We start from the raw sequence: 13,260 nt of genomic DNA, 5'->3' as shown, positions 1-13,260 counted from the left end.
AAGCATCCTTCAAAACTGACGATCTTATATGCAATCCTTCTAATATATAACGATGAGGCTGTTGTGGTCGACTTTATGTTTCTGTTACACTACTTTGAAGAATTTCATAGTCTTGGGTTACAGAACTTATTCTTGCAGCTTGGTAAAGGTGAGAAGCGAAGGATGTTGCCTGTGCACATAATGTTTGAAAGATTCGGAAAAGACTTTTATCAAGAAATTCTCAGTGCACATCTAGCAACAGGATCTGATCACCTAATCAAAGTGGGGTCAAAGAGATGTGCACTGACTGCTGACCCGGAGAAAAGTCTTTGTAATTTTGGCAAAACGGCGATTTTAGATGAGGATCAACCAAAGGTCGCAGAAGAATATCTTGTGAATGTGTTATCAGCTTCAAATGGAGTCAAAACATTTGATGACCTTAGAGTTCAGGTTCACAAAAAAACTGGTTCTGCTCTTGGTCTTCCTCCAACCTCTTATTTTATTAGGAATGGGCATATAAGGAGATGGTGGTACCTTTTGAAAGAAAGTTCCAATCTTTTAACACCAGAACATGTACGCTGCCTCCTTAATGTTCTTGAATACGGTTGGGAAGATCAGGAGGGCGGTCTTTATGCCAACAAGCAACTTCACCTTATTCCTGATGAACTTTGCAACACTTGCCGATGTAAAACTGGATGCAAAACTAAACATTATCTTTGTGTTAAAGCGGAGGGGTCAAAATGTTCAAACTTTCGCCTTTCCATTAATTGCGAAAACAAATAAGCATACTTATGATTTTATTTATTTTTATCATTAATAGCCATTACAGTATGTTTAAATATTATATTATTTTGATGCAAACTATTTCAAAAAACTGTTTCAATTTAGTTCTGTGTGGCATTTTCGTGCAAACGACATAACCAATCGATCTCCTGTGCCAAAAAAAACAACAACAGTTTCAACACCTAACTTGTCCAAGAAATCACTTAAATTTTTGTAAATTTTGAAGATTAATTGTTAATATGGGCGTGGTCATCTTATCAGGGAGTGGTCTGAGAGTCAAGTAGACATCGCCAATCGATTTCCCGAGCCAAAATCATTAGTTTCGACATCCAATTTGTCCAAGGAAACCATTAAAATTTTCTGGAATTTTGAAGCTGATCAATTATGAATATGGCCATGGCATGGGCGTGGTTATCTTATCAGGGAGTGGTTTAAAAGTCAAATAGACATCGCCAATCGATTTCCCGAGCCAAAAACATTGGTTTGATTAACCTACGTGCTTTTATTATCAAAATATGAATTTATTTTAGGAAACTGTAGGATTTTCCCACGATCTTATAAAAGGGCGTGGCCACAGACTTCGAAGACAAAAAAACATTTTTCCACCCAAATATTTTTTGATCTATAGAGTATAGACCCTTCTGGAGCCAAATAACATCACAAACCTACTATACTCAAATGATTGTGTGGCTTTTTGGTCAGATACAGTATTAGTAGTCTTTTGAGTTAAAAGGGTACATATAGATTATAAATAGACAGTTTTTGGGTTTTTCAAATAGTTTCTGATTATTCTGATTTGCGACAAATGATATTGCACTGTTAGGATAAACGACGTTTCAAAGTAACAACTTCTTATTCATGCTGACAAAATTGGTAAATATGTGAGAAAACTGTCTCATAAAATTTATTAATCAAAAATGGCTAAACGACAACAAATTGTTCAAATACTCGACTAAAATTAGAATAAAATCTATATATATACAACACTACTCGATCTGCTATTCAATAAACTTATATATAAAGATATACCCCAATATTAAACATGCTCGAACTTTGGTCCCAGCAAGTTAAAAGGGTACAACTTGATACAACAAGTTAAAAGGATACAACTTGTCTTTCAATCCGTATTTAATTGACCTCTATAATGATAAAACGGAAAATTTATGTTTTGTTCATTAATTAACCTGAAGGGGGTTGTCTAAGCAACATACTAACATACTATTGCTTTGCAAGGGCACAATGCACAGCATTAAACAGTTTTTCTTGATTTACTCAAAACAGCACTTTTTCAGATGTACCCTTTCTACTTGGAGGTGACGATATTTAGGTGTCTAAAAAACCATGTTAAGGCAGTCCAAAAGAGAATTTTACTGTAGTTTGCTTGCATCAAGATAAAAGGATAAAAGGAATTAAAAGTGGTTGTATACGAACTGAACTCATCTGACAGATATAATACTGATATATAGTGTATTTAGTAGCCAGGTAGTGAAATTTTAGGCATACAACTATTCTTACTGAAGCTTTCATATAGAAAGAGCCTCCACCGTGTCACGTAGCAATCTACCTTATCGGACCTTGGACGGACATTAATTGAACGCTGGAGGCCCTTACGTTCATCTTAATGTCCGTTCAAATAAAGTCCGTTCATTTAAGGTCCGTCCAAGTTTCCAAGTTTTCAAACATGTATCCACTTTGAACTTTTTGTCCAGAATATGACAACTATGAGAACTTTATTGTGCCTTAAGTCAACGAAGGAAAGGTTCTCCTTGGTCTGCCAGAGGCACAGAAAACCTAACTAGTATATGATGTTTTCAAGGGTCACTTGGCAGAAAAAGTCAACGGAATTATGGCACTCAACAACATAGTTCATGAGTTAGTCCCCGCCAACATGACAAACTTTTTCCAGCCTCTAGATATTACGGTAAATCGTGGACATTGTCCGACGTTGTTATAGTTCATATTACTCAGGGGAGGTAATGAAACAGTGCTAGGAAAACTCCAAGTGATTAAGGTTTACCTAAAGTTGTCTAAGATAAAACCACTTCACGCCGAATGGCTTGTAAAGTTAACACTAAAATGCAGGACCGGGGTAGTTTGATAAAAAAGTTTTTCCATGAAGCTAGAAATCACTGATGCTTTATGCATGGACTATTTCATGCACGAAAACCCATTTGACGAAGATGATACGTGATATTAGACACTGATCATGTACAGTGTCCACATATTTTAACATTTTTACTGCTTAACGACTGCTTTTCTTACTTATAGTGATATACTGTATACAAAATGGATTTAAAAATCATTTGCTGAAATAAAAAAAAAACGTCGGATTTTTGATGGTTTTGAATGCCTTCTAGCGTTCATCTTAATGTCCGACGTCCGTTCATAATTATGTCAGTTCATTTAATGTCCGTCCAAATAAGGTCCGATAAGGTAAGTCTATCAGTACTTTTATTCAAATTTCTGATTGTTTCTGAATAGACTCAGTGAAGACAAATTCTTAATCTCAATAAATGTAATAGATTTGTAGTGTTGTAATTAGTTTAACCTAATTACAACACTACAAATTTATTACATTTATTGAGAATATGAGTATGACGTAGAAATGTCGATACGTTATTCAGCTATTTATTTTCATTAGAATTTGTCTTCACTGAGTCTATTCAGAAAAAATCAGAAATTTGAATAAAAGAACTATCAAATCACGAGACTCAATAACACTACACGAATTCACCAGATTAGTCTATCAGTAGTTATAGTCAAAGGAGTTCGAAGGGAATAACGCAGTGTGATCAATGATCATATGATATTATTTGAATTATGGACGTTGCATAGACTGTCCGGAGCTAAACGACCAACTTCCCTGGATATAAATTCAAGGGCGAAAATGACAAGTAAGACACACAAAATTCAATGCATAATGTTTGAACAGCTTACTTCACAATCTCAAATGAATATAAACATACAGATATGCCACAAAAAGTTGACAAATGAAAATGTAAGTGTTCCATCATCTCGAATAAAGTACAACGGTAGAGTGTTGTTATCCTCAGTCGTTGACTTGTTCTTTGTAGTTTCGTTATGTTCTTACTGTTCTTACTGTCCGTGGTGTCTTCTAGCCTTCCTAGCCAGCGGCAGCACGGCCTTCTTAGCAGCAGCAAGTTTCTTTTTAAGATCAGCAGCTTTCTTAGCGGCAGCAGCCTTTTTAGCAGCAGCAGCCTTTTTAGCAGCAGCAGCAGCCTTCTTTGCAGCAGCAGCAGCCCTCTTAGCGGCAGCAGCCTTCTTAGCAGCAGAAGCCTTCTTAGCAGCAGCAGCCTTCTTAGCAGCAGCAGCACGAGCAGCAGCTGGGTTAGCCTTCTTAGCAGCAGCAAGTTTCTTTTTAAGATCAGCAGCCTTCTTAGCGGCAGCAGCCTTTCTGGCAGCAGCAGCCTTCTTAGCAGCAGCCTTTTTAGCAGCAGCAGCAGCCTTCTTTGCAGCAGCAAGTTTCTTTTTAAGATCAGCAGCCTTCTTAGCGGCAGCAGCCTTTTTAGCAGCAGCAGCCTTTTTAGCAGCAGCAGCAGCAGCCTTCTTTGCAGCAGCAGCAGCAGCAGCCCTCTTAGCGGCAGCAGCGTTCTTAGCAGCAGAAGCCTTCTTAGCAGCAGCAGCTTTTCTGGCAGCAGCAGCCTTCTTAGCAGCAGCAGCCTTTCTAGCAGCAGCAGCCTTCTTAGCAGCAGCAGCCTTCTTAGCGGCAGCAGCCTTCTTAGCAGCAGCAAGTTGCTTTTTAAGAAACTTGCTGCTCTTTTTAAGAAACTTGCTGCTCTTTTTAAGATCAGCAGCCTTCTTAGCGGCAGCAGCCTTTCTGGCAGCAGCAGCCTTCTTAGCAGCAGCCTTTTTAGCAGCAGCAGCAGCCTTCTTTGCAGCAGCAAGTTTCTTTTTAAGATCAGCAGCCTTTTTTTTTTTTTTTATCAATAAACTTTCAAATTGTTACACAAATACATCATTTTATTTCAAAGAAAATATCGCCGAATGACCTTACATGCCTTGACAAGTGACCGAGTGTAAACAAAATAAGGGACACCGAAACACCAGTTGACCAGTAAACTGATCATAGCAATTACATCGGGCCCTAAATGCACCTATAAGTGAAGCGATGCTGCAACCAAGGCATGCTAGGTTTATTCCATTGAACTAATAAGGTTACAGCCTAAAATATAAATATAATAAATAACAATGTACCATAAATCATAATTATAAACACACACACTTTATTTAACATATTTTATTAATTATACTTTTTATCAATTTATATTTAGACAATATAGTTACATTAAGGTAAATTGTTTAACTGTCAGAGGATGTTATATGGTCGTTTAGAACTGTCCAGAGGTACTTAATTAAATGGGTTTTAAACACGGATGGCCTTGAGATTTCCCTTAATTCATAAGGGAGTTTATTCCAAAGAATGTGTGCTCTGTAAAAGTAAGACTTAGATATGCCTGAACATCTGGTCTGGCTTGACGTAAGGTTTTGTGGAACTTGAGGAGAAATGTCACTAATCATACTGAGATCGTCTAGATGTGATCGCCTTAACCTACTTCCCATGAAACGTCGTAAGTAAGGTGGAAATGTCACAACTGACATGTCATAAAAAATATTATGAAAATATAATATATCCTTGTAATCAAACCTCACCGAGAGTGGAAGGATATTTAGTTCCTTACACGCTATGAAATACTTTTTTTTGTCCCTAAGGCTCAAGTAAATATCATTTAGGATCCACTTGATACCTCTTTTTTGTATCGATTCAAGTTTCTCCACCGAGGTTTCTGAATGAGGCCGCCAGACAATTGTGCAGTGTTCGAAATGACTTCTAACCTGAGATAGATAGAAGGCCCGACGTTTTTTAGTGTTCTTGGTGAAGTAACATGTTCTTTTTAGAAGGCCTAACCTCTGACTAGCCTTAGAGTATATCATATCACAGTGATGTGACCAATCTAACTTACTATTGATATGTACTCCAAGATCTTTTTCAATATCTGTGTATTCGATAGCCGTTTCATTCATTGAGTACACAAAATTAACACTACGATTCATAGAATATGCTCGGGTAATAGAAAGAACGTGACTTTTTGAAGGGTGAAACACCATCTTATTATGATGAGCCCAATTTTGAAGACTGTTAATATCCCGCTGGAGCAGCCAATGGTCATCCTGGGACGTGATTCTACGCCATATTTTAGTATCATCAGCATACATGGTTATATTTGTTTCCGGTGACAAATCCTCTGTAATGTCATTAAGAAAAAGTATAAATAAAGTAGGCCCTAAAAGCGGCAGCAGCCTTTTTAGCAGCAGCAGCCTTTTTAGCAGCAGCAGCAGCAGCCTTCTTTGCAGCAGCAGCAGCAGCAGCAGCAGCAGCAGCCCTCTTAGCGGCAGCAGCGTTCTTAGCAGCAGAAGCCTTCTTAGCAGCAGCAGCCTTCTTAGCAGCAGCAGCTTTTCTGGCAGCAGCAGCCTTCTTAGCAGCAGCAGCCTTTCTGGCAGCAGCAGCCTTCTTAGCAGCAGCAGCCTTCTTAGCGGCAGCAGCCTTCTTAGCAGCAGCAAGTTGCTTTTTAAGAAACTTGCTGCTCTTTTTAAGAAACTTGCTGCTCTTTTTAAGATCAGCAGCCTTCTTAGCGGCAGCAGCCTTTTTAGCAGCAGCAGCCTTTTTAGGAGCAGCAGCAGCAGCCTTCTTTGCAGCAGCAGCAGCAGCCCTCTTAGCGGCAGCAGCCTTCTTAGCAACAGAAGCCTTTTTAGCATCTTCAGCTTCTGAAATAAGAAATTAGTTTAAAATAATGTATATGCTACATTAATGATACAAAATTTACATTTTACCAACGAAATTAATTCCAATTGAATAAAACATTTACGTTCATATTTTCTTCAGTTGCAGTAGCGGAGGTCATAGATCAGACAAGGCTGGTCGGTCAGAGTTCGATCGGAGGTCGGTCAGGCGCCGGTCGGCGGTAGGTGAACACCGGTCGGAGGTCGGTCGGAGGTTGGTCGGAGGTTGGTCGGAGGTTGGTCGGAGGTTGGTCGGAGGTCGATCGGGCGCCGGTCGGGCGCCGGTCGAGCGCCGGTTGGAGGTCGGTCGGAGGTCGATCGGAGGTCGGTCGGAGGTCGGTCGGAGGTCGGTCGGAGGTCGGTCGGAGGTCGGTCGGAGGTTGGTCGGAGGTCGATCGGGCGCCGGTTGGAGGTCGGTCGGAGGTTGGTCGGAGGTCGGTCGTAGGTCGATCGGAGGTCGGTCGGAGGTCGGTCGGAGGTCGGTCGGAGGTCGGTCGGGGGTCGGTCGAAGGTCGGTCGGAGGTCGATCGGAGGTCGGTCGGAGGTCGGTCGGAGGTCGGTCGGAGGTCGGTCGGAGATCGGTCGGAGGTCGGTCGGAGGTCGATCGGAGGTCGGTCGGAGGTCGGTCGAAGGTCGGTCGGAGGTCGGTCGGAGGTCGGTCGGAGATCGGTCGGAGGTCGGTCGGGCGCCGGTCGGAGGTCGGTCGGAGGTCGGTGGGAGGTCGGTCGGAGGTCGGTCGAAGGTCGGTCGGAGGTCGGTCGGAGGTCGGTCGGAGGTCGGTCGACCGACCTCCGACCAACCTCCGACCGACCAGCCTTGTCTGATCTATGACCATAAATACAATTATTATGTTCTTTTTCTTTTCTTTGATATCAAAAATTCTATTTGCAAATTTAGTTAGATCGATTACGGGGGATTGACGTAAATAAAGTACTGTAATCAAAAGTGCAAATACTTTTGTTTCCTGAAATAAAATTATTTCCAAACATAAAATCTAGAACGTCACTGTTGTTATCAATTACATAAAAATCATTCCTCCGATAAAAATTATTTGTATATTTAGAATAATTTTTAGCAACTTACAGACACGTTTTCAAACATAATCCAACAGCTACAGACAACTGCTGCAAGGAACTATTTCTTCCAGACGTAATGAATCGAAATTTAATAGGGTCCTTGTGCATTTTTACCATACAGATATGGAAGCTTTCTATTCTCAGACTTGATTTTAATTCCATGAGACTTGAGGAAGTCTGCATGTCTGAGAATGATTTCCTCCTCCGTTTCAGTGGCTAACTGATAGGTTAGGTCCAAAGTCCTCTAACTTATTCTTAACAGCTTGTCCAAAATACTCGCTTTCCATTTACTAAACATCACTTCAGGTCGACAAGTTTTAGAGCTCTTTTTCTTAATGTAAGAATTAAGAGCCTTTTTAACTGCTTCTAGAGCTTTCTGTTTGTCAGGAAATGCTTGATCTCTAAAATTGAGACCTTTCTTGAGAAGAGTTCTAAGATCGCTGTTTTCAATAATGTTCAAATTTCCAGTCACGACATGTTGATGATGATTATCCTTGAATTGACTTCTTACACAATCACAAACAAGCTGCTGATGATCTAAGTTAGCTTCATGCGTTTGACGATAGTTGACTATCTTCGAACGAATATTAGCTGGGTACTTGTTGGATACAGTAGGGGTAGCCGCTGTATCTCCAAGTGGGCAACTTCTCATGATGTCAGGGTCTTCCAGAATCTTGTTAAGGTTGATATCCTCAACATACTTATAATTAGTGTACTGAACTATCATGAAATTGTTACTTTTAGGTTGACTCTTCTTTGACCAAACGTATTTCCATCGATACAATTAGTATAATGTAAACAAACAAAACCCCGATTTACCACGAACCCCGATTTACCGCGGATGTTTCCTTTCCCCCAAACTCCGCGGTAAATCAGGGTTTTACTGTATTTTTAAATACAGTAAAACCCTGATTTACCGCGTGAATGGAAATTATTGCGGAATCAAAACTTTTAAAAAAAAGTTTCGATTCCGCAATAATTTCCATTCACAAATTAGGTGGGATCATGATTCATACATATCAAATTCTGCATACATGTATATATTGATATTGTATAACTCAATCTATAGCATATAATAAGACGGGTGTACTCATCAATTAATTTGGTTTAAACACTACTTTATTTAGCTACTTATTATATGTGAAATCCGAATTCAATATTATTTATGTGGGTAAAATTTCTGTTGATCCCACGTTTGATTACGATGTTGTCACATTGAAACGTTGAATAATTCCTTTCCTCCTTATTTTATTTTTCATAAATATCTTATCAGGAGCAAAGAAAAAAAACAGTCCTGGCTGTCCAAGAACCCTAACAGGGCCGGAACACATAAGCAGTGGTAGCAGGAAATACAACAAGCAGTGGCGTAACAAAAAGAACTAGAGGGACTATAAAAACAGGTTACCACTTCCTGCAAAGAAGAAGAATAAAAAACATTCGCCCATCTCACGTGCGTCGTGCAGGCAGATTAAAAATCTTACTGTTAACTATATTTTGAGACCTCATGTGGCGTGTTTTTCTGCTTTTTATACTTATAACACTAAAGATGCTGCAGTCTTAACTCTTATACTTATATAAGTACAAATAATTGACTTCGGTAAAATTGTAATATGCCGACTCGCTATAATTATAAAGGTTTAAAACATTAAAAACAGTGATTGTTGGTTGTAAAGTGCTAAGTATTTTTCCTTCTTAAATGGCTATATAAAAAGGCTTGTTATATTAGCCGGAGTTTAGCAGCTCTGAAACAACCTTATGATAGAGCGCACAAATGTAGAGCAGCTGTTATAAACAGTCAACTAATAAGCATTTTAACGGCCGTGGTCATGTCGTTACGATAATACATAATAGCCGTCTCAGCATAAATTTTTAGCCGGTTAATTAGTTTACCGGCTATAAAAATCTTACGCAGTGGGAGCTCTGAGGATTTATAATTCGCATCATTTAGTCGTTTCAGAACCTAGAAATAGTGCTCAGAGCTGGTTTTGTGGTTAAATTTTGTAGTTGGAAAGTGTTTTTAATGTAGAGTGGGATCAGCTCTGAGGATTTATAATTCGCATCATTTAGTCGTTTGAGAACCTAGAAATAGTACTCAGAGCTGGTTTTGTGGTTAAATTTTGTAGTTGGAAAGTGTTTTTAATGTAGAGTGGGATCAGCTCTGCGGATTTATAATTCGCATCATTTAGTCGTTTGAGAACCTAGAAATAGTGCTCAGAGCTGGTTTTGTGGTTAAGTTTTGTAGTTGGAAAGTGTTTTTAATGTAGAGTGGGATCAGCTCTGAGGATTTATAATTCGCATCATTTAGTCGTTTCAGAACCTAGAAATAGTGCTCAGAGCTGGTTTTGTGTTTACGTTTTGTAGTTGGAAAGTGTTTTTAATGTAGAGTGGGATCAGCTCTGAGGAGTTATAATTCGCATCATTTAGTCGTTTGAGAACCTAGAAATAGTGCTCAGAGCTGGTTTTGTGGTTAAGTTTTGTAGTTGGAAAGTGTTTTTAATGTAGAGTGGGATCAGCTCTGCGGATTTATAATTCGCATCATTTAGTCGTTTGAGAACCTAGAAATAGTGCTCAGAGCTGGTTTTGTGGTTAAGTTTTGTAGTTGGAAAGTGTTTTTAATGTAGAGTGGGATCAGCTCTGAGGATTTATAATTCGCATCATTTAGTCGTTTCAGAACCTAGAAATAGTGCTCAGAGCTGGTTTTGTGTTTACGTTTTGTAGTTGGAAAGTGTTTTTAATGTAGAGTGGGATCAGCTCTGAGGAGTTATAATTCGCATCATTTAGTCGTTTGAGAACCTAGAAATAGTACTCAGAGCTGGTTTTGTGTTTAAGTTTTGTAGTTGGAAAGTGTTTTTAATGTAGAGTGGGATCAGCTCTGAGGAGTTATAATTCGCATCATTTAGTCGTTTGAGAACCTAGAAATAGTGCTCAGAGCTGGTTTTGTGGTTAAGTTTTGTAGTTGGAAAGTGTTTTTAATGTAGAGTGGGATCAGCTCTGCGGATTTATAATTCGCATCATTTAGTCGTTTGAGAACCTAGAAATAGTACTCAGAGCTGGTTTTGTGTTTAAGTTTTGTAGTTGGAAAGTGTTTTTAATGTAGAGTGGGATCAGCTCTGAGGAGTTATAATTCGCATCATTTAGTCGTTTGAGAACCTAGAAATAGTACTCAGAGCTGGTTTTGTGGTTAAGTTATGTAGTTGGAAAGTGTTTTTAATGTAGAGTGGGATCAGCTCTGAGGAGTTATAGTTCGCATCATTTAGTCGTTTGAGAACCTAGAAATAGTACTCAGAGCTGGTTTTGTGTTTAAGTTTTGTAGTTGGAAAGTTTTTTTAATGTAGAGTGGGATCAGCTCTGAGGAGTTATAATTCGCATCATTTAGTCGTTTGAGAACCTAGAAATAGTGCTCAGAGCTGGTTTTGTGTTTAAGTTTTGTAGTTGGAAAGTGTTTTTAATGACGTGTTTTAAACTCCCGGCATGCAGCTGCACAACAGTCTCCCTTAAGAACACTTTCCACTGTTACTGAAAATTAGCATTAACGATCGTTTTTCTACCAATCTGCCTTAATAAATTCGTTCATGAATTCATACACTGTAGATTAGACTGTATAATTAACATCCCTGCCTTCTCCAAGATCCTAGAGGTAATTGTACTAAACCAGCCAAATGTCCATCTCACGAATCATAACCTTTACTCAGTTCTCTGACTCAGAAGTCCAATCTAGATACCGCCCTAATCACAGCTGCGAAACATTACTTGTAAGAATGTGTGATGATCTTAACAGTTAACAAAGAAATTGAAGCTGGGAATGTTGTTATAGTTGTACTTCTCGACTTAAGTGCAGCGTATGATACCATTGAACACACAGTGTTACTGGAGAAGCTTATGAAAGACTATGGAATTACTGGGATTGCACTGCAATGGTTAAAGTCCTACCTTGAGAAAAGACACTTCTGTGTTAAGATCACAATGCTGGCAAGCATGACCGTGCCTCTTATATTCACAATACTATTTACCCCCTTTACTATTTACCCCTTTACTATTTACCCCCTTTATTACTTACCCCCTTTACTATTTACCCCCATTATTTTTATACCCCTTTTACTATTCTACCCCCTTTACTATTATACCCCTTTATTGTTTTCAGGCATTTAGAATTAGACTCATTGAAAGAAGTTCAGCAGGTATATTTAAGTTCAAAACATTCTAATTCAATGTTAAAGATGACAGGAATAAGAAATAGTTATGTGAAGGTTTTTAAGAAATTTGCGCGAAATACGCGCCAGCATGTTATACGAAATTCGGTAAAAAACCCAAAATCGCCATATTCATTTAACAGTATCAGAATTCAGACATATTACAGTAACAGTGTCCTGACTTAAATACATCTACTACACTAACAGTATCAACCTTATCGGACCTTATTTGGACGGACATTAATTGAACGCTGGAGGCCCTAACGTTCATCTTAATGTCCGTTCAAACTTCAAACAAAGTCCGTTCATTTAAGGTCCGTCCAAGTAAAGTTAAAATAAAGCTAAAGTCCGTTGAATTTTGTTCAAAACTTTTTCCACTTCGAACTTTTTGTCCAGAATATGACAACTATGATAACTTTATTGTGCCGTAAGTAAACGACGGAAAGGTTCTCCTTGGTCTGCCGGAGGCACAGAAAACTCTATTAGTATATGATGTTTTCAAGGGTCACTTGGCGGAAAAAGTCAACGAAATTATGGCACTCAACAACATAGTTCATAAGCTAGTCCCCGCCAACATGACAAACTTGTTCCAGCCTCTAGAAATTGCGGTAAATCGTGTTTCCAATGACATTTTCCGACGTTTTTATAGTTCATATAACGGTCATAAAGGCCCCAAATGCTTGCTTTTGGAAAAAATTCAGACGAACTGATTTAGGGCGAGTGAAAAAATCTACTTTAGAAGCTTATTGAAATCGAGTATGCAGTTTGGTGTCTACAACTTTTCTAGAAATCAGGTCCTTTGTCAGGTCATTCTGGATCAGAATTGATAAGGTACGCAATTTCTATCAGTAGTTCCAACCCTAGAGGAGAAATTTCTAAATTACCCTCAAGCTCAAATACATTACTTTTGTATCTCGGCTTCTGGCCGTTGTACGGGCCCCTTTTTTAGCTCAAATTAACTGCAAAGGCCACATTTACATATAAGCTAAAAAGCAACATAGGGTTTATAGTGCTTAGTTTTGGAGATATTCATTTAAAACTGTTTTAACTTTCGTGCATCCTAAAATAATAACATCAAAGATGTACTTAATTTGGGTATCCTGGGCTTAAAAAGCCTTGCAGACACTTTACTTGCAGCACAGCAAAATGTTCCGCATGAACACATTCAGATAATATTTATGGAGCAACACAATTCAGTTTCAGAAGCTCCTTCCAGCTATCTTATCTCATCCCCAAATGTATACATCTAACCATCTCTCTTATAGTTACTTCAAACTACATACATACATGGCGAGATCTCCATCCAAAAGGATTAGTCTGCGTCGACTGCGTCATTACTTTGTATTATACAACTTCGGCGGGTAACATTTCTCCATCCCTTTCGGTCTGCAGCTAATCTTCTCATACAATCAATCGTGAGTCCATTCCGATCC

At 38.9% G+C, this 13,260-nt stretch overlaps 1 protein-coding gene and 1 long non-coding RNA gene across 2 annotated transcripts in view; both read left to right on the top strand.

Annotated features, from left to right (window-relative positions):
• The first annotated feature begins 3,331 nt into the window (after positions 1–3,331).
• Positions 3,332–13,260, top strand: part of LOC134822402 (GTP-binding protein 128up-like) — a 78,693-nt gene continuing 68,764 nt past the window's right edge. Inside the window, exon 1 of the mRNA XM_063833448.1 lies at positions 3,332–3,347. The gene's annotated coding sequence lies outside the window, so the exon portion shown is untranslated. The remainder of the gene's footprint in view (positions 3,348–13,260) is intronic.
• On the top strand, positions 4,621–6,272 carry LOC134822052 (uncharacterized). Its single transcript, XR_010161110.1, has 2 exons — positions 4,621–4,667; positions 6,154–6,272. It is a non-coding gene; the product is annotated as an uncharacterized LOC134822052 (long non-coding RNA).

The sequence above is a fragment of the Bolinopsis microptera genome, chromosome 10, assembly GCF_026151205.1.
Source record: "Bolinopsis microptera isolate Bmic1 chromosome 10, MBARI_Bmic_1.0, whole genome shotgun sequence".
NCBI lineage: Eukaryota > Metazoa > Ctenophora > Tentaculata > Lobata > Bolinopsidae > Bolinopsis > Bolinopsis microptera.
The sequence above is the reverse complement of the archived record's forward strand: the minus strand, read 5'-3'. Positions and strand labels throughout refer to the sequence as shown.